At 39.2% G+C, this 20,564-nt stretch overlaps 1 pseudogene across 1 annotated transcript; it reads right to left on the bottom strand.

Moving 5' to 3' along the window:
• Positions 1-12,302: 12,302 nt before the first annotated feature.
• LOC308622425 (histone-lysine N-methyltransferase SETD2-like) lies at positions 12,303-15,455 on the bottom strand (annotated as a pseudogene). Its single transcript has one exon. The product of its transcript is annotated as a histone-lysine N-methyltransferase SETD2-like (transcript).
• Between the last annotated feature and the right edge of the window lie 5,109 nt (positions 15,456-20,564).

Below are 20,564 nucleotides of genomic sequence, written 5' to 3'. Positions count from 1 at the left end.
AAGACCTACAATAACGAACCCAAAACAATTAAGAAAATGGGAATAGGAAGATACATACCGGTAATTACCTTCAATGTAAATGGACTAAATGCTCCCACCAAAAGACACAGATTGGCTGAATGGATACAAAAACAAGACCCATATATATGCTGTGTACAAGAGAGCCACTTCAGACCTAGAGACAGATACAGACTGAAAGTAAGGGGATGGAAAAAGATATTCCATGCAAATGGAAACCAAAAGAAAGCTGGAGTAGCAATTCTCATATCAGACAAAATAATCTTTAAAATAAAGACTACTAGAAGAGACAAAGAAGGACACTACATAATGATCCAGGGATCGATCCAAGAAGAAGATATAACAATTGCAAATATGTATGCACCCAACATAGGAGCACCTCAATACATAAGGCAAATACTAACAGCCATAAAAGGGGAAATTGGCAGTAACACATTCATAGTAGGGGACTTTAACACCCCACTTTCACCAGTGGACAGATCATCCAAAATGAAAATAAATAAGGAAACACAAGCTTTAAATGATACATTAAACAAGATGGACTTAATTGATATTTATAGGACATTCCATCCAAAAACAACAGAATACACATTTTTCTCAAGTGCTCATGGTACATTCTCCAGGATAGATCATATCTGGGGTCACAAATCAAGCCTTGGTAAATTTAAGAAAATTGAAATTGTATCAAGTATCTTTTCCGACCACAATGCTATGAGACTAGATATCAATTACAGGAAGAGATCTGTAAAAAATACAAACACATGGAGGCTAAACAATACACTACTTAATAACGAAGTGATCACTGAAGAAATCAAAGAGGAAATCAAAAAATACCTAGAAACAAATGACAATGGAGACACGACGACCCAAAACCTATGGGACGCAGCAAAAGCAGTTCTAAGAGGGAAGTTTATAGCAATACAATCCCACCTTAAGAAACAGGAAACATCTCGAATAAACAACCTAACCTTGCACCTAAAGCAATTAGAGAAAGAAGAACAAAAACACCCCAAAGTTAGCAGAAGGAAAGAAATCATAAAAATCAGATCAGAAATAAATGAAAAAGAAATGAAGGAAACGATAGCAAAAATCAATAAAACTAAAAGCTGGTTCTTTGGGAAGATAAACAAAATTGATAAACCATTAGCCAGACTCATCAAGAAAAAAAGGGAGAAGACTCAAATCAATAGAATTAGAAATGAAAAAGGAGAAGTAACAACTGACACTGCAGAAATACAAAAGATCATGAGAGATTACTACAAGCAACTCTATGCCAATAAAATGGACAACCTGGAAGAAATGGACAAATTCTTAGAAATGCACAAGCTGCCAAGGCTGAATCAGGAAGAAATAGAAAATATGAAGAGACCAATCACAAGCAGTGACATTGAAACTGTGATAAGAAAAATGTTCCAACAACGAAAACCCAGGACCAGATGGCTTCACAGGCGAATTCTATCAAACATTCAGAGAAGAGCTAACACCTATCCTTCTCAAACTCTTCCAAAATATAGCAGAGGGAGGAACACTCCCAAACTCATTCTACGAGGCCACCATCACCTTGATAGCAAAACCAGACAGGGATGTCACAAAGAAAGAAAACTACAGGGCAATATCACTGATGAACATCGATGCAAAAATCCTCAACAAAATACTAGCAAAGAGAATCCAACAGCACATTAAAAGGATCATACACCATGATCAAGTGGGGTTTATTCCAGGAATGCAAGGATTCTTCAATCTACGCAAATCAGTCAACGTGATATTAACCTCATATTAACAAATTGAAGGAGAAAAACCATATGATCATCTCAATAGATGCAGAGAAAGCTTTCGACAAAATTCAACACCCATTTATGATAAAAACCCTGCAGAAAGTAGGCATAGAGGGAACTTTCCTCAAGAAAATAAAGGCCATATATGACAGACACACAGCTAACATTGTCCTCAATGGTGAAAAACTGAAAGCATTTCCACTAAGATCAGGAATAAGACAAGGCTGCCCACTCTCACCACTCTTATTCAACATAGTTTTGGAAGTTTTAGCTACAGCAATCAGAGAAGAAAAGGAAATAAAAGGAATCCAAATCGGAAAAGAAGAAGTAAAGCTGTCACTGTTTGCAGATGACATGATACTATACATAGAGAATCCTAAAGATGCTACCAGAAAACTACTAGAGCTAATCAATGAATTTGGTAAAGTAGCAGGATACAAAATTCATGCACAGAAATCTCTGGCATTCCTATATACTAATAATGAAAAATCTGAAAGTGAAATCAAGAAAACACTCCCTCTTACCATTGCAACAAAAAGAATAAAATATCTAGGAGTAAACCTACCTAAGGAGACAAAAAACCTGTATGCAGAAAATTATAAGACACTGATGAAAGAAATTAAAGATGATACAAATAGATGGAGAGATATACCATGTTCTTGGATTGGAAGAATCAACATTGTGAAAATGACTCTACTACCCAAAGCAATCTACAGATTCAATGCAATCCCTATCAAACTACCACTGGCATTTTTCACAGAACAGGAACAAAAAATTTCACAGTTTGTATGGAAACACAAAAGACCCCGAATAGCCAAAGCAATCTTGAGAACGAAAAATGGAGCTGGAGGAATCAGTCGCCCTGACTTCAGACTATACTACAAAGCTACAGTAATCAAGACAGTATGGTAGTGGCACAAAAACAGAAAGATAGATCAATGGAACAGGATAGAAAGCCCAGAGATAAACCCACGCACATATGGTAACCTTATCTTTGATAAAGGAGGCAGGAATATACAGTGGAGAAAGGACAGCCTCTTCAATAAGTGGTGCTGGGAAAACTGGTCAGGTGTCGAAAGCCATCCTGGAGCCATTGCACCATGACAAAGTCATGAGCGACGGAAGGCGAAACTGCAAGGCAGCGCCGTGCCAGGAAGGTGGACTACAGCTCCGTTGTTATGTTTTATGATAATAAATTTACATACGGGGCAATTTTGGTGGGATGTTGCTCCACGTGAAAGAAAAATTCCTCTAGGACTTCCCCTCCTGAAACTTCTAGAGAATCGGAAGTACCCACTAAAGCACCGGGGAAATGGGTAAAGAATTAAGAGCCTGGAACTAAGGGGATGTTTTTATGAAAAACACCCTCTAGTATGGAGTTATGGCCATGGGCCGGAGTTCCTGATGACATAGGAAATTTATGGTTCTATTATAAAGGAAGATGAATTATAGAAAAGCAAATGACTAGAGCAGAATTGGTTGCCAGGATAGGGAGAAAACACTGTCTCAGTTGAAGGAAACAACGAGAAAGAGCATGCAGGTACATTGTAAATATTTTCATGGAACCATTGTAAAAGGTTGCCCATGCAAGAAGAGAAATAGGAGCAAGTAGCTCCAACTTTTACAATTGAAATAATCATATAACTGCTTGGCTTGGTTACTAAGAAACAACCTGTAATTAATGGGAACTTGGGGAAATATTTTAATAGGACATCTAGAAACGAGGGGATTTTTTTAAAAAAAATCTTTATAGAACATTTTGAGGTTTGATTGTGCGAAGATTGGCCACGTACCTGGTAATGTAATCAACTACAATATATAAACCTGTGATTGTAAACAATAGAAGAAGAATGAAGAATAAAGACTTGAGAAAGAGAAACATGCAATGCTGATACTTTAAGAAGTGTAATAGAATTATTTCCTTCGCCGACGCTATCCATCCCTAGGGTATCCCTGGACTCGCTGGAGCTGGACTACGGCAAGTGGCGCCCGAACAGGGACCTGAAGGGTGAGTGTAAATAGAGTGAGTTCGGGATAGCTAGGCTTCCACCTAGGGTGCTGCAGACCCCCTTGCAGAGTATAGGCTAGGTAAGTGAAGGGTGGATAATCTAATAAGTTATATAAAAGGTAAGTTAACTATGGGTCATAAGGAATCTAAAGAGAGAAAATTATTTATTGATATTATTAAACATATGTTATCTGGAAGAGGTCTTAAGGTAACTACTAGTCAATTAGCTAACTTTTTTAACTTTATTCAAGAACAATGTCCATGGTTCCCAGAGGAAGGTACAGTTAATTTGGATACATGGGCTAAGGTAGGGGATCAATTAAAAGCATATTATTCTCTTCATGGTCCTGAAAAAGTTCCTGTAGATACTTTTGCTCTATGGTATCTCATTAGAGATACCTTAGATCCAGTACAAGAAAGACAGAGAATACCTTATATGGGAATTCCAGATGAAAGTACTCCCTTAATACCTCCAAAACCACCTCCCAAGAAAGTATTGGCAGCTACATTTGAAAAATGTAAAATAGATTATGATGATGATGATGCGTTGTCCCCTCAGGACCGAAAAGACCTGGAGGAGGCTGCTGCTGCTTATCATAGAGAGCCAAATCCTTGGGATTTTCCTGTTATTAATTCTGAGACAAAAACACCTTTGCCAAAAATTAGTTATCCTGCATTACCAGATTATAAACAAGAGATGCCTTTGAGACCACCTCCACCTCCTCCAACTAACAAAATGATTAAAAATACATTTAATATTAAGCCAAAGATGCATTCCAGAAGAATGCAGGTCTCTGATGATCCATAATTTGCTGCTTGTTTCCCTGTAGGTTTTGAAGGAGCCTTTGATGATGGGGTGACATGGGAACCTCTGCCTTATAAGATTCTCAAAGAATTAAAGGCTGCATGTGCTGATTATGGACCACTAGCTCCCTATACACTCACTTTGCTAGATGCTCTTGCTAACAGATGGATGACACCATATGATTGTGTCCAAGTGGCTCGAGTCTGTCTCTCAGGTGGGCAATATCTGTTGTGGAAAACAGAATATGAAGACTTAGCTAAAAAACAAACTGCAATTAATGAAAGACAAAGGAAAGCTGATATCTTGTTGGATATGTTAATAGGTGAGGGAGATTATGATACTGCACAAAGTCAAATGTACCTAGATAAGGAAGTCTTGATGCAGGTCACTAGTTGTGCTGTTAATGCCTGGAAATCTCTTCCTTTAGTGGCTGGGAAAGCAACTACCTTGGGGGAAATTAAGCAAAGGGCTGATGAAGCATATGAAGACTTTGTGTCAAGATTAACACAGGCAGTACAGAGAGTAATTACCAATCAAGAGGCAGCTGATATGCTTGTTAAGCAATTGGCATTTGAAAATGCAAACAGTACCTGTCAAGCATTATTGAGACCTATTAGGAAAACTGGAAATATAACTGATTTTATTAAACAATGTGCTGACGTAGGACCTGCCTTTATACAGGGCGTTGCTATAGCAGCTGCATTAAAAGGGGAAATGTATCCACAATATGTACAAAATATAATAAAGAAAAAAGGAGCTCCTGTCATTATGGCTGGGGGTACTCCCGGAAATTATTGTTATGCCTGTGGTAAGCCAGGTCATTTTAGTAGAGCATGTCCTTATAAGAATGCAGATAACCAACAAGAAGCACCTAACATGCCTCCACTATCGGTTCCTTCACCTATAAATTCAAAAGTCAATCTTCCAAAGACTTTATGTCCACGGTGTCAGAAGGGTTATCAATGGGCAAAAGAATGTAGATCTAAATTTCATAAGAATGGACAACTTTTACCACCTAATTCTGACACAGGGAATTCGGGAAACTTCCAGGGGGGCCTGCCCCAGGCCCCAAAAATGATAGGGGCAACACAAATAAATACATCCCAACATCTGAACCCCTTCCTTCCTTTCGTTCCATCTCAGAACTCTTCAGAGCAACCCCAGGCAGTGCAGGATTGGACTTGTGTTCCACCACCTCAACAATATTAACTCCTGATGCTCCTCCAATAAAAATTCCTACTGGAATCAAAGGGCCATTGCCAGAAGGTGTATTGGGTCTCATATTGGGAAGAAGTTCATCATCTCTTGCAGGATTAACAGTTTTGCTGTGTTATAGATTCTGACTATACAGGACAACTACAAATTATGGTGGCTCCCCCTACAAAAACGCGACAAATATTTAAAGGTCAAAGAATAGCTCAATTGCTTTTGCTCCCATACTATCAGACGGGACAATCTGTAATTGATAAACCTAGAAATGAAGGAGGTTTTGGATCTAGTGATATGGCTTTTTGGGTACAGGAAATTACCCAGTCTAGACCTACAAAAGCACTAAGGGTTAATGGAAAAGAGATTATAGGATTATTGGATACTGGAGCAGATGTGTCCTGTGTGGCTGGTAAGGATTGGCCTCCAGCCTGGCCAACTAAAAGTACTCATAATGAGCTTACAGGTTTGGGGAAAGCTCCATCTGTAGCAAACGTTTGCAAATATTGCATTGGACCAATGAAGAAGGTCAATCAGGTACATTTTATCCTTATATAATACCTTCTTTGCCATTTACCCTTTGTGGAAGAGATATATTGCACAAACGAGAATGCTATTATATAGCCCAGATGAAAAGGTTACTTCTCAAATGTTAAATATGAGATATGATCCCAATAAGGGATTAGGTAAGGAACAACAAGGTGATATGTTGCCCATACTAACTAAACAACATAAATTTAGGCAAGGTTTGGGTTATCCAAATTTATAAATATGGCCATTGCTCGAGCTGCTGACCCCATTTCTTGGAAATCAGATCTTCCTGTATGGGTAGAACAATGGCCATTAACTATGGAAAAATTGTCAGCAGCAAGACAATTGGTACAACAGCAATTAGAAGCAGGACATACTGAAAGTTCTAACAGTCCATGGAATACACCAATTTTTGTAATAAAGAAAAAATCAGGAAAATGGAGACTCTTACAAGATCTAAGGGCAATTAATAATACTATGGAAGATATGGGAGCTTTACAGCCTGGATTGCCCTCTCCTGTTGCTGTTCCAATAAATTATAATATAATTATTATAGATCTACAAGATTGCTTTTTTACTATTCCTTTGGACCCTCAAGATAGAAAAAGATTTGCTTTTAGTGTACCCTCTACTAACTTTAAACAACCTTATCAAAGATATCAATGGAAGGTATTACCTCAGGGAATGAAAAATAGTCCAACCTTATGTCAGAAATTTGTGGATAAGGCTATAACAGAAATAAGAATTAATAATCCGGAAGTATATATGATACACTATATGGATGATATATTGTTGGCCCATTCAGGTAGAGGATATTTACAAGAAGTCTTACAGCATTTAACAGAGGCATTACAAAAAAATGGACTCCAAATAGCTCCAGAAAAGATTCAAACTGAACCACCTATGACTTATTTAGGGAGAATAATACATACACAACTGTGACACATCAACCATTACAACTTCGGAAAGATAATTTACGAACATTAAATGACTATCAAAAACTATTGGGAGATATTAATTGGATTAGACCTTATTTAAAAATAACTACAGCAGAATTGAAGCCTTTATTTAACATATTACAAGGAAATTCAGATCCAACCTCATCTAGAAATATGACTCCTGAAGCAGAAAAGGCTTTACAGTCTATTGAATCTGCTTTAAACAACTGCTTCTTACAAAGAATAGATTACACAAAAGAATGGTATTTGCTAATCTTGCCCATTCCAGTCACACCTACGGGTATACTTTGGCAGGAAGGACCTTTGGAATGGATCCATTTACCAGCTACTTCAAAGAAAATAGTTCCTATCCTATGTTAACAGCAACTTTAATAGCTAAAGGAAGAAAAAGAAGTAAGGAATTGTTTGGAAAAGATGTAACTAATATAATTATCCCTTATAATAAATATCAACTACAAATTTTATTACAGAATGATGAAGACTGGCAAATAGCTCTTAGTTCTTTTTTTTTTTTTTTTTTTGTTACGTGGGCCTCTCACTGTTGTGGCCTCTCCCCTTGCGGAGCACAGGCTCCGGACGCACAGGCTCAGCGGCCATGGCTCACGGGCCTAGCCGCTCTGTGGCATGTGGGATCTTCCCGGACCGGGGCACGAACCTGTGTCCCCTGCATCGGCAGGCGGACTCTCAACCACTGCGCCACCAGGGAAGCCCAGCTCTTAGTTCTTATACTGGACAAATTCTGTTTCATTTGCCAAAACATCCGCTGTTACAATTTTTTGCTACACATCCAGTTATATTTCCTAACTGCTATGTTGATCAGCCAATAGAAGATGCAGCTTTAGTTTTTACAGATGGATCATCTAATGGAAAAGCTGCTTTACTTATTAATAATGTTCCAAAGGTAATTCAAACTCAGGAAACTTCTGCTCAAAAAGCGGAATTAATTGCAATAATACATGCTTTTGCTGAGCTGCAGAACCAGACTTTCAATTTATATTCAGACTCACAGTATGTGGTTAAGCTATTTCCTCATATAGAAACCGCAGTCTTGCCAGAGCATAAAACTACAATTTTTGATCTTTTAAATTGTTTACAAAAACAAGTTTGGGCACGTTCTTTACCTTATTATGTCGGTCATGTAAGGTCACATTCTAACTTGCCTGGAAGCATATGTGAAGGTAATCGCCAAGCTGACCTTTTGACACGAATTGTAGCTTTCCCTTGTATTGAGGAGGCACTAGCTTCGCATAATTTGCATCATCAAAATTCCGCAGCTCTGCGATATCAATTTCAACTGCCTCGGGAGATAGCCAGATCTATAGTTTAAAATTGTCCACACCAACTTATTCATCCAGTTTGCCCATGGGGGTCAACCCTAGAGGATTATTACCTAATGTGTTATGGCAAATGGATGTAACTCATGTGCCAACTTTTGGAAAGCTGTCTTATGTACGTGTTTCAGTGGATACTTATTCTCATGTAATTCTTGCCTCAGCAAGAACCGGAGAAGCTTTTAAGGATGTTATGTAACACTTATTTTTCTGTTTTGCCTTTCTAGGCATTCCAAAAGCTCTAAAAACGGATAATGCTCCTGCCTGTGTTTCAAAGGCTTTTAAAGACTTTTGTGAAAAATTTAATATTTCCCATTCTACTGGAATCCCCTGTAATCCTCAGGGTCAAGCAATAGTGGAAAGAGCCCATCATACTTTAAAAGTTCAAATTACAAAATTACAGCAAAGGGAGTTCAAGTACAGTTCTCCACATCACATTCTTCAACACGCACTATTTGTATTAAATAATTTGAATACTGATTCACAAGGTAATACTGCCATGATGAGGCATTGGAATCCCGATATTAATAAACCTAAACCTAGGGTGAAATGGAAGGATCTGCTCACTGGTCAATGGAAAGGACGTGATATTTTACTAACCAGTGGCAGAGAGTATGCTTGTGTATTTCCACAGGGCGCCGACTCGCCGTTGTGGGTGCCTGACCGTCTCATCAGACATGTCGGGCCCTCCGCCCCCGCCTTACCACTTTCCAATCAGGCACAAGCCACCACAGCCGGAGACGTCAGCTGATGAATCACCATCAGCTAAAGAACCGCTGCTGCAGCAGATACAAAACCTCACCATCGGAGAGAGACCAATTCTTTGTCTGCCGCGTCCGCGCCTGAGACCTCGCAAGAGACAAGCCGTCTCTACGAGAACTTCGAATCCACCAACTTGGGGTCAGATTAAACGACTTGCTGACGACGCCGAGAAAGTGGTAACAGACCAGGGAGCTACCTTAACACCTGGAAATCTTTTTGTTGCTATGCTTGCTATATTGGCCTGCCAGGTAACTAGGGGAAATGCTTTGGGTAATTCTTATTGGACTTATCTCCCTGATCCACCAATTTTATAAACTGTAGCCTGTGATAATGAGGATATACCAGTATCTACTACTATGCGCAGGTTAATGGGAGGAGCCATAAGCTCCTATCCATATAATAAATTTAAAACAAATAATAATTTTACTTTTCATGGAAAATCAGGGTTCCATCCTGTATGTTTTATATTTCCATCGATTAATAATTCTGTAGCCTCTCGTAAGAATGGATGTATACCGGTTTTTCTTAAAGGACAGCTTACTGCTTCTCCTTCGAGTCAATCTAATAAGAGAATTCTTTGGTCTTTGATTTATCTAGCACCCGGAGAAGATCCAACTTATAATCAACCTTCCTTTCATCCTTTAAAATTTCCTCCTTGTAATCCTCCTTATGGTATTCGTACAGGAATACAATCATCTATATTACAATCTCTGGAAGACCAATTGGATAGTAACTGGGATGCTGTAGATGCCAATACAGGATTTCCTACATGGAATTATTGTATATATTCTTCAAGAATAGATATTCCCATACAGGATAACACAAAAAATGTGCATGACTGGAGTAATCCTGATCCATCTAAGGATTACAGATCTTATTTACAACATCATGCACATTATGATTGGAATAATTCATTCATTCCTGCTTCTATGCATGTTAATAGATGGCACACTGGAGGATGGGTGCCTCCTATCCTAACTATGGCTTAAGATAATATGTATTATGCACAGACCCAGCTTTGGAAAGCTATTGCTGCACCATCGCCAGTTATTCTTCATAGACCTAAAAATATGGGCATTTATTCTATGCAGGCTTGTGTGTCAGCACCTTATGTATCCTTGGTAGCCCCAAAATATGTGGATCTAAATATTTATCATAATACTTCTGATTCTACTTTTTGGACACATTGCTATGATTGTATTTTGACAAGTTGTATAAATCCCTCTATGAATGTACAAGTTTTAATGATTCTTAAACGACCACCATACATTATGTTGCCTGTAAAATTATCCTCTGCCTGGTATGATGATTATGGCTTACAAGTTTTGCATGAAACTGAAGTTTTATTATGTTCAAAGAGATTTGTTGCAGCTTTAATTGTAGGAATATCTACATTTATAGCTGTAATAGCATCATTTTCTCTTTCAATAAGTTCCTTAGCTTAACAAGTACATACAGCTTAACATGTAAATGATCTTTCAAAAAATGTATCTTTAGCCCTGGCTACTCAGGAACTTATAGACAGAAAGTTAGAAGCAAAGGTGGATGGATGCCTTAGAAGAAGCAATTTTACAATAGGGCAGGAATTAACAGCGCTCAAAGTAAGATTAGCTTTGAGGTGTCATAAAAAATATAGATGGATTTGTGTTACTCCTTTAAAAGTGAATGAATCATTATATTCTTGGAAACAAATTCAGACTCATATTATGGGAGTTTGGAACCAAACAGATGTTAGTTTAGACCTTACTAAATTACATCAAGAGATTCATGACATAGGAAATACAAACTTAGATTTATCTCCGGCACAGTTTGCTCAGAATTTTTTTGAAAGTACTAAGTGATTTGTGTCACATAAAACCTTATTCTCAATGCTCATTAATGGAGGAATCATTGCAGTCGTTGTACTAATTCTGATATTTTTACTTCCTGTCATCATCAGAATAATTATTAAAAGCATCAAACAACTTTCCGTGGAGCTACATACTGCACTTTTTTTTTTTTTTTTTTGGTGCGGTACATGGGCCTCTCACTGTTGTGGCCTCTCCCGTTGCGAAGCACAGGCTCCGGATGCGCAGGCTCAGCGGCCATGGCTCACAGGCCCAGCTGCTCTGCAGCATGTGGGATCTTCCCAGACCGGGGCACGAACCGGTGTCCCCTGCATCGGCAGGCGGACTCTCAACCGCTGCGCCACCAGGGAAGCTCCATACTGCACTTTTAAAAAATAAAAAAGGGGGAGATGTCAGAAGCCATCTTGGAGCCATTGCACCATGACAAAGTCATGAGCAATGGAAGGCGAAACTGCAAGGCAGCGCCGTGCCAGGAAGGTGGACTACAGCTCCGTTGTTATGTTTTATGATAATAAATTTACATACAGGGGCAATTTTGGTGGGATGTTGCTCCACGTGAAAGAAAAATTCCTCTAGGACTTCCCCTCCTGAAACTACCACAGAATGGGAAGTACCTACTAAAGCGCCGGGGAAATGGGTAAAGAATTAAGAGCCTGGAACTAAGGGGATGTTTTTATGAAAAACACCCTCTAGTATGGAGTTATGGCCATGGGCCGGAGTTCCTGATGACATAGGAAATTTATGGTTCTATTATAAAGGAAGATGAATTATAGAAAAGCAAATGACTAGAGCAGAATTGGTTGCCAGGATAGGGAGAAAACACTGTCTCAGTTGAAGGAAACAACGAGAAAGAGCATGCAGGTACATTGTAAATATTTTCATGGAACCATTGTAAAAGGTTGCCCATGCAAGAAGAGAAATAGGAACAAGTAGCTCCAACTTTTACAATTGAAATAATCATATAACTGCTTGGCTTGGTTACTAAGAAACAACCTGTGATTAATGGGAACTTGGGGAAATATTTTAATAGGACATCTAGAAACTAGGGGATATTTTAAAAAAAAAATCTTTATAGAACATTTTGAGGTTTGATTGTGCTAAGATTGTTTGGCCACGTACCTGGTAATGTAATCAACTACAATATATAAACCTGTGATTGTAAACAATAGAAGAAGAATGAAGAATAAAGACTTCAGAAAGAGAAACATGCAATGCTGATACTTTAAGAAGTGTAATAGAATTATTTCCTTCGCCGACGCTATCCATCCCTCGGGTATCCCTGGACTCGCTGGAGCTGGACTACGGCAGTCAGGGACATGTAAAAGTATGAGCTTAGATCACTCCATAACACCATACACAAAAATAAGCTCAAAATGGATTAAAGACCTAAATGTAAGGCCAGAAACTATCAAACTCTTAGAGGAAAACATAGGCAGAACACTCTATGACATAAACCACAGCAAGATCCTTTTGGACCCACCTCCTAGAGAAATGGAAATAAAAACAAAAATAAACACATGGGACCTAATGAAACTCCAAAGCTTTTGCACAGCAAAGGAAACCATAAACAAGACGAAAAGACAACCCGCAGAATGGGAGAAAATATTTGCAAATGAAGCAACTGACAAAGGATTAATCTCCAAAATTTATAAGCAGCTCATGCAGCTCAATAACAAAAAAACAACCCAATCCAAAAATGGGCAGAATACCTAAATAGACATTTCTCCACAGAAGATATACAGACTTCCAACAAACACATGAAAGAATGCTCAACATCTTTAATCATTAGAGAAATGCAAATCAAGACTACAATGAGATATCATCTCACACCAGTCAGAATGGCCATCCTCAAAAAGTCTAGAAACAATAAATGCTGGAGAGGGTGTGGGAAAAAGGGAACCCTCTTGCACTGCTGGTGGGAATGTGAATTGGTACAGCCACTATGGAGAACAGTATGGAGGTTCCTTAACAAACTAAAAATAGAACTACCATATGACCCAGCAATCCCACTACTAGGCATATACCCTGAGAAAACCATAATTCAAAAAGAGTCATGTACCAAAATGTTCATAGCAGCCCTATTTACAATAGCCCGGAGATGGAAACAACCTAAATGTCCATCATCAGATGAATGGATAAAGAAGATGTGGCACATATATACAATGGAATATTACTCAGCCATAAAAAGAAATGAAATTGAGCTATTTGTAATGAGGTGGATAGACCTAGAGTCTGTCATCCAGAGTGAAGTAAGTCAGAAAGAGAAAGAGAAATACCATATGCTAACACAAATATATGGAATTTAAGAAGAAAAAAATGTCATGAAGAACCTAGGGGTAAGACAGTAATAAAGACTCTGACCTACTAGAGAATGGACTTGAGGATATGGGGAGGGGGAAGGATAAGCTGTGACAAAGCGAAAGAGAGGCATGGACATATATACACTACCAAATGTAAGGTAGATAGCTAGTGGGAAGCAGCTGCATAGCACAGGGAGATCAGCTCAGTGCTTTGTGACCACCTAGAAGGGTGGGATAGGGAGGGTGGGAGGGAGACGCAAGAGGGAGGGGATATGGGAACATATGTATATGTATAACTGATTCATTTTGTTATAAAGCAGAAACTAACCATTGTTAAGCAATTATACTCCAATGAAGATGTAAAAAAAAAAAAAACTGTCACGTTTAGAAGTGCAAAATGTTGCCAAATCAGATCCTGCCCCAGGAGATCCGTTGATATTAAATTCTGTGGGACAATAACTTCTTAATTGATCATTCTTCACTTTACATAAAGAGTCTAATTCCTTAATACTATCATGGCTATCATGTCCTATAAATTCAGACTTAAAAACATGTGATTCATCTAGCTTTTTAAAAGAGGTGAATCATTTAATCTATTTGTTGGAGATGGAGACCCAATCTTCTCTCTTTCAGGAACTTTACTAATCATTCTTAATTCACTACCTTTTGAACAAGGAGTCTGTAAACTGAAAGAATGAGACTGTTTGATTTCCTCATTCAATTCTGTACAACAGAAAGAATTTTTAAATTGATCAGACTTAGGTGCAGGTTTTGAAGGGACAGATTTATAACGGGAAGCAGTGTTACCATGCTTGGAATATGATGACCCCCGTCGGAATCCCAGTTGATTAGTGGGAGGAGAACATCTTTTCATTGCTTCATTTTCTGAAGTCCTTTTGGATTCTCTTTCTAATTTTGAAGAATACTTTCTTCTCTTCTCCATCTCTAAGTAAGAGGACTCTCTTACTTAGTCTCTAAGTAAGAATGAGATGATGTGCGCCTTGAATATGTCTTCTCATACTCATCTAGTGAATCAGAACTTTCTCTTGCCCTGTTATCTGTATATGGCCGCGAATAGCGTGCCCTCTCTCTATAAGGGGAGCGCCTATGGTAACGACCATCAGAGTCATAATAATGGGATTATGACAGATTAGGATGAACTAGTTCTAGAATCTCTGTCAGATCTAGAACGAGACCTGTTTCCCTGCGTCGGCAGCTGCTTCATCGGGAGCGGCTGGAGACGGCGACGCGAGCCCCTCCCCGCGGCAGGGCGACGGGAGGGAGGGGAGGGAAGGAGGCCGCTAGGGCGGCGGCGGCGGCGGCGGGGGCGACAGGGGCGGCAGGGGCGGCCCGCGTCGCTTGCTTGCTCGCTCGCTCGCTCGCTCCCTTCCTCCCTCCCTCCCTCCCTCCGGCGCCCGCCCGCCGCTCTCTCCCCCACACACTCAGCAGCTTATGATGTTTTAAAGAATTATTTTTAGCCAGGAATCTCTTTCCTCCCATAAGGGAAATAATATCTCCCTTTTAATTATCTATTCAGTTATTATGGGGATGGCTGTGAAAATGTAAATTGGCTGAACTGTAGAGAGAGCCCGGGTGCTATTAGGAATTCTGGATGTAGCTCTTTCTGAGGTTGATCCATAACCCTGGCCTTCCTATGATTTAATTGTTTGACCTTTCTCAAAGTTCATGACCAATAAATTTCCTGTCTGCTAAAATTTATTTGAATTGGGTAGATGTCATGTGTCAACAAATTAGCAATTCATCATAAGCATTTTTCTTTCTGTACAATCTTCATGACCATAACTTTTCTTCCAGTTTTATTGAGATATAGTTGACATACAGCACTGTATAAGTTTAAGGTGTACAACAGAATAATTTGACTTGCATTCATGATGAAATGATTATCACAGTAGGTTTAGTGAGCATCCATCATCTCATATAAATACAAAATGAAAAAGATAAGAAAAAATATATATTTTTCCTTGTGATGAGAACTCTTAGCAATTTTCATATATAACATAATTAACATTAACAGCAGTGTTAATTATATTATCATATCATACATTACATCCCTAGTACTTATTTATTTTATAACTGAGAGTTTGTACCTTTTGACTGCCTTCATCCAATTCCCCCCTCCCCTTGCACTCCCCACCTCTGGTAACTACAGATCTGATCTCTTTTCTATGAGTTTGTTTATTTGCTTGTTTGTTTGTCTTTGAAGTATAATTGACCTATGACAAAATGTTAGTTACTGTTACACAACATAGTGGTTCCATATTTCTATACAGTTCAAAAAGATCACCATGATAAGTCTAGTTACAATGTCACCATCCAAAGATATTACATAGTTATTGACTATATTCGCCACACTGTATATTTCATGCCCATAACTCATTTATTTTGCACCTGATATTTGTATCTCTTAATCTTCCTCACCTATTTATTTTCTCCCCCCACCTCCCTCCCCTCTGGCAACTACGTTTTGTTCTCTGTATCTATAACCCTGTTTCTCATTTATTATGTTTGTTCATTCATCTTTCTCTGACTTATTTCACTTAATATAATACCCTCTAGGTCCATCCGTGTTGTCGCAAATGGCAAAATTTCATTATTTTTTATGGCTGAGTAATATTCCAATGTGTATATGTATGTATGTATGTATGTATATATATGTGTATATACACACTCACATATACACATCTTCTTTATCCATTCATGTATGGATGGGCACTTAGGTTGCTTTCATATCTTGGCTGTTGTAAATAATGCTGCAATGAACACGGGTGCATATATCTTTTTTTGTATTCAGAAGTGCAATTGGTGGATCATATGGTAGCTCTATTTTTGATTTTTTGAAGAATCTCCATACTGTTTTCTGTAGTGGTTGCACCAGTTTACATTCCCACCAATAGTACACAAATGTTTCTTTTTCTCCACATCCTTGCCTTGTTATTTGTTGTCCTTTTGATAATAGCAGTGCTGACAGGTGTAAGGTGATGTCTCGTGGTTTTGATTTGCACTAATCATTCCCTAGTTAGTGATGCTGAGTGTCTTTTCACATGCCTGTTGGCCATCTGTAAGTCTTCTTTGGAAAAATGTCCATTCACATCCTCTGCCAATTTTTTAATCAGGTGGTGTATGTTTTTGATGTGGAGTTGTATGAGTTCTTTGTATATTTTGGATATTAACCCCTTACTGGGTATATTGTTTGCAAATATCTTCTCCCATTCAGTAGGTGGCCTTTTCGTTTTGTCGATAGTTTCCTTCACTGTGCAAAACTTTTTAGTTTGATGCATTCTGTTTATTTATTTTTGCTTTTGTTTCCCTTGCCTGAGTAGACATATCCAAAAAAATATTAATTAAGTTCATGTCCATAATTTTTAAGGATAAACAATAGCAACAAGCAACAAAAAGAAAAAATACATAAATTGTACATTATCAAAATTTAAAACTTTTGTGCTTCAAAGGACATCATCAAGAAAGTGAAAAGATAATCCACAGAATGGGAGAGAAATTTTTTTCAAATCCCAGACGTGATAAGGGACTTGTACCTTAGAATATATTTTAAAATCTCACAATTGAATAATAAAACGACAGAAAAACCCAAGTTAAAAATGGGCAAAAGATTTGAATAGGCATTTCTGCAAAGGAGGCATACAAATGGCCAATAAGCACACGAAAGGATGCTCAACAGAGAAATGCAAATCAAAACCACAACAAGATACTACTTCACACTCACTAGGATGGCTGTATCAAAAAAACAAATAATAACAAGTGTTAGTGAGGATGTCGAGAAATTGGAACCGTCATATACTGCTGGTGGCAATGTAAAATGGTACAAGTTGCTTTGGAAAATAGTGTGGCAGTTCCCCAAAAGGTTGAACATGGAGTTACCATATGACCCGGCAATTCCACTCCTCAGTATATACCCAAGAGAAATGAGAACATGTCCACACAAACATTTGCACATGAATGTTTAGCAGCGCTATTCATAATAGCTAAAAGATAGAAACAGCTCAAACGTCCATCAGCTGATGAATGGATAAACAAAATATGATATATCCATACAGTGAGATATTATTCAGCAATAGAAAGAAATGAAGTACTGAAACACTACAAATTGGATGAACCTTGAATACTTTATTCAAGTATTCAAGTGAAAGAAGCAAGACACAAAGGATCACATATTGTGTGGTTCCATTTGTATGAAATGTCTAGAATAGGCAAATCAATGGAGACAGTAGATTTGCCTAGGGATGGGAGATTGAAGGGAAATGGGGAATGACTGCTAATGGGGGAGATGAAACTGTTCTAAAACTGCACTGATGGTTGTGAAACTCTGTGAATATACTAAAAACCATTGACTTGGACACGTTAAATGGGTGAATTGTATGGTATGAGAATTATGATAAAACTGTTATTTTAAAAAATAGCCTATTGCGTGGATGTGTCAATGGGATTATTTACGTAGTTGTCAGGTACAAACTGTTCCTCTATTATTTATAGTACTCTGTGTTTCATATCATTTAACAAATATTTACTGAGCCTCAGATGTGTTGGGAATATAAAAAAGCAGAAGAGCATCTCACGCCCCAGCCACGGAGGCAGCACCCATACACAGAAGGTAGGTAACTGGGCAAAGCCGAACATAATAAATGCTACTGGATTCAGAGGCAGGCTTGCTGTCACAGGCTTTGCACCCTAAGGAAGGCTTCACTGAGAATGGAAAACACTGAATCTTGAAGATAACTGGCGAGAAACAAAATATAACAGTTATCATTTGTCGAGCACTTACCCTGGTGGGCACTGTTCTAAATATAACACATAGAGGGTGGAACTTTCAGAATGGCAGGGCAAGGAGTTAGGTGGATCCTCTCCCCAGCAAAACACAACTTAACTGGTAAAAACTGTAAGACAAAACACACGCTATCATTTAAAAATCACTTGAAATGGTTCCAAGAGCATAGAGCAAACAAATATATTATACAAGAAACCCACATTTTAGGAAGAATGATGAGAGTCTATGGCCTTTGAGCCACGACCCATTATTCCCTTAGCCTGCCTCTCCCAGCCCCTTGTTACAGAAGCTCTCCCAGGGAGCTCTGCTCTTAACAAGAAGATTCATCCCAGCTCCCAGTCTGTGGCTACAGTTTCACCCTGGGAGAAGCAGACTGTCAGAACTTCCATGCCCCTAGTTCTCTGTTGTGAAAACTCTATTACAGTCATGGCAGGCTGGAATACTGGGGCCCCATCACTCCATCCCTCCCCCAAGCCAGTTTATAGAGTGGGGTTCTAAACCAGGAGGAACAGGCAGAGAAGATGAGTAGGTTCCATCCCCCACCCCACCCCCTCACAGAGCAGGATGTTGCTCCAGGAAAAATGGGGCCCCACCCCCAGCTCTGATGCAGTGGCACACAGGTTCTGCCAAGGAAGAAAAGCAACTCATGAGGACAAAGAGCTTCAGAACTCCGCTTGAGACTATTGGAACAGAGCCTGGAGAAAACTCTGCCTAATGGTGCTGTGGAAACAACAGAGATCTTGATGTAGAGCAATTAAGAGGAGCTGGTTGCTCCATGATACAAGCAAAATGGCAGAGTGGCTAGAAAGTTAATAGAGACCCAGGGAAAGAGGAAGCCCATAAGAGCTTTCCTGGAAGCCCTTTCCACACTAGGGATCAAGCAGCCTGAGCACACGTGCCTGGCTGCCCCCACTCAGGGGCAATCAGGGCGCAGGATGGGGTAGACTTGAAAACTTCCCCAAGCCACACACTGGCTGTTAACACAGGGCTCCTTATCGCACAATGGGCTTAAACACAACCTCTGACCAAACACTGACTGAACAATAAGCTACTCTGACCAGGGGCAGCTCCTAGGAAAGTAGTCTTAAAAGTAAAATCACACTCATCCCTGGCAGTTGGGATGACTGTGGGCATGCCTGAGGCTGCACCCTATCAGGAGTGATCAGAGAGGGAACATCTAAGCTGCTAGGTGCTGGACAAACATGGAGCAAAAAAGTAAACCCCCTGAATGTGACAGCAGCCTCCAAGCCAAACACATATCCAATGATAAAGGGTCAAATATAACTGGCCTTAAGGGGCCTTAAGTACCGCCTGTGACCGAGAAGAACCTGAGGCCAACCCTGGGCAACCCCAGCTACCCACGGTAAAAGATAAAAGCAAGGGGAAACTGTCTGAGCAGGGACATCAGAGACTGCACACCACAGGGGAAATAGACTTGGCAAAATTAGTTCAGCCAAGCCATTAAACAAATAAACAAATGATGAAGCAAACAGCAGCTACAAGCCTCTGGGATGGGAAATCAGCATCCATAGTTGCTACAATCTATTATCAAAAATGTCCACTTTTAGGAGCTTCCCTGGTAGTGCAGTGGTTGAGAGTCCGCCTGCTGATGCAGGGGACACGGGTTCATGCCCCGGTCCAGGAAGATCCCACATGCTGCAGAGCGGCTGGGCCCATGAGCCATGGCGGCTGAGCCTGCGCGTCTGGAGCCTGTGCTCCGCAATGGGAGAGGCCACAACAGTGAGAGGTCCATGTGCTGCAAAAAAAGAAAAAAAAAAAGTAATGGAATAAAATAATATTTATAGAATTGTATTGTTGGGGCTAAAACATGTAAAAATGTAACATGTTTGACAATAACAGAGTGAAGGAAGCTGGTGAGAGCAAATCTGTACTGGAGTGAGGAAATGACACCAGATGGAAACTCAAATCCATAGGAAGAAGTAAAGAGAAACCGGAATATCAGTTTGTTCTGATATTCTACTATATCTCTATAGTAGACATAGTAGAACAGAAGGTTAGTAGAACAAACTCTGTAATATATACTTGCTCTTCTTCTCTAAGTCCCTTTAAAAGTAATAATTATAACAATGTATTATTGGGTTTATAACATACATAGATGTAACAATAATAAAACAAAAAAGAGAGAGGGGGGATGCAGTTATTTAGGAATGAAGTCTCCATATTTCACTGGAGCTATTTAAAATATAAATCTCTAGGTCTG

This window comes from Mesoplodon bidens, assembly GCF_964165515.1.
Source record: "Mesoplodon bidens genome assembly, chromosome: 9".
NCBI lineage: Eukaryota > Metazoa > Chordata > Mammalia > Artiodactyla > Ziphiidae > Mesoplodon > Mesoplodon bidens.
This window is presented reverse-complemented; position numbering and strand designations above follow the sequence as displayed.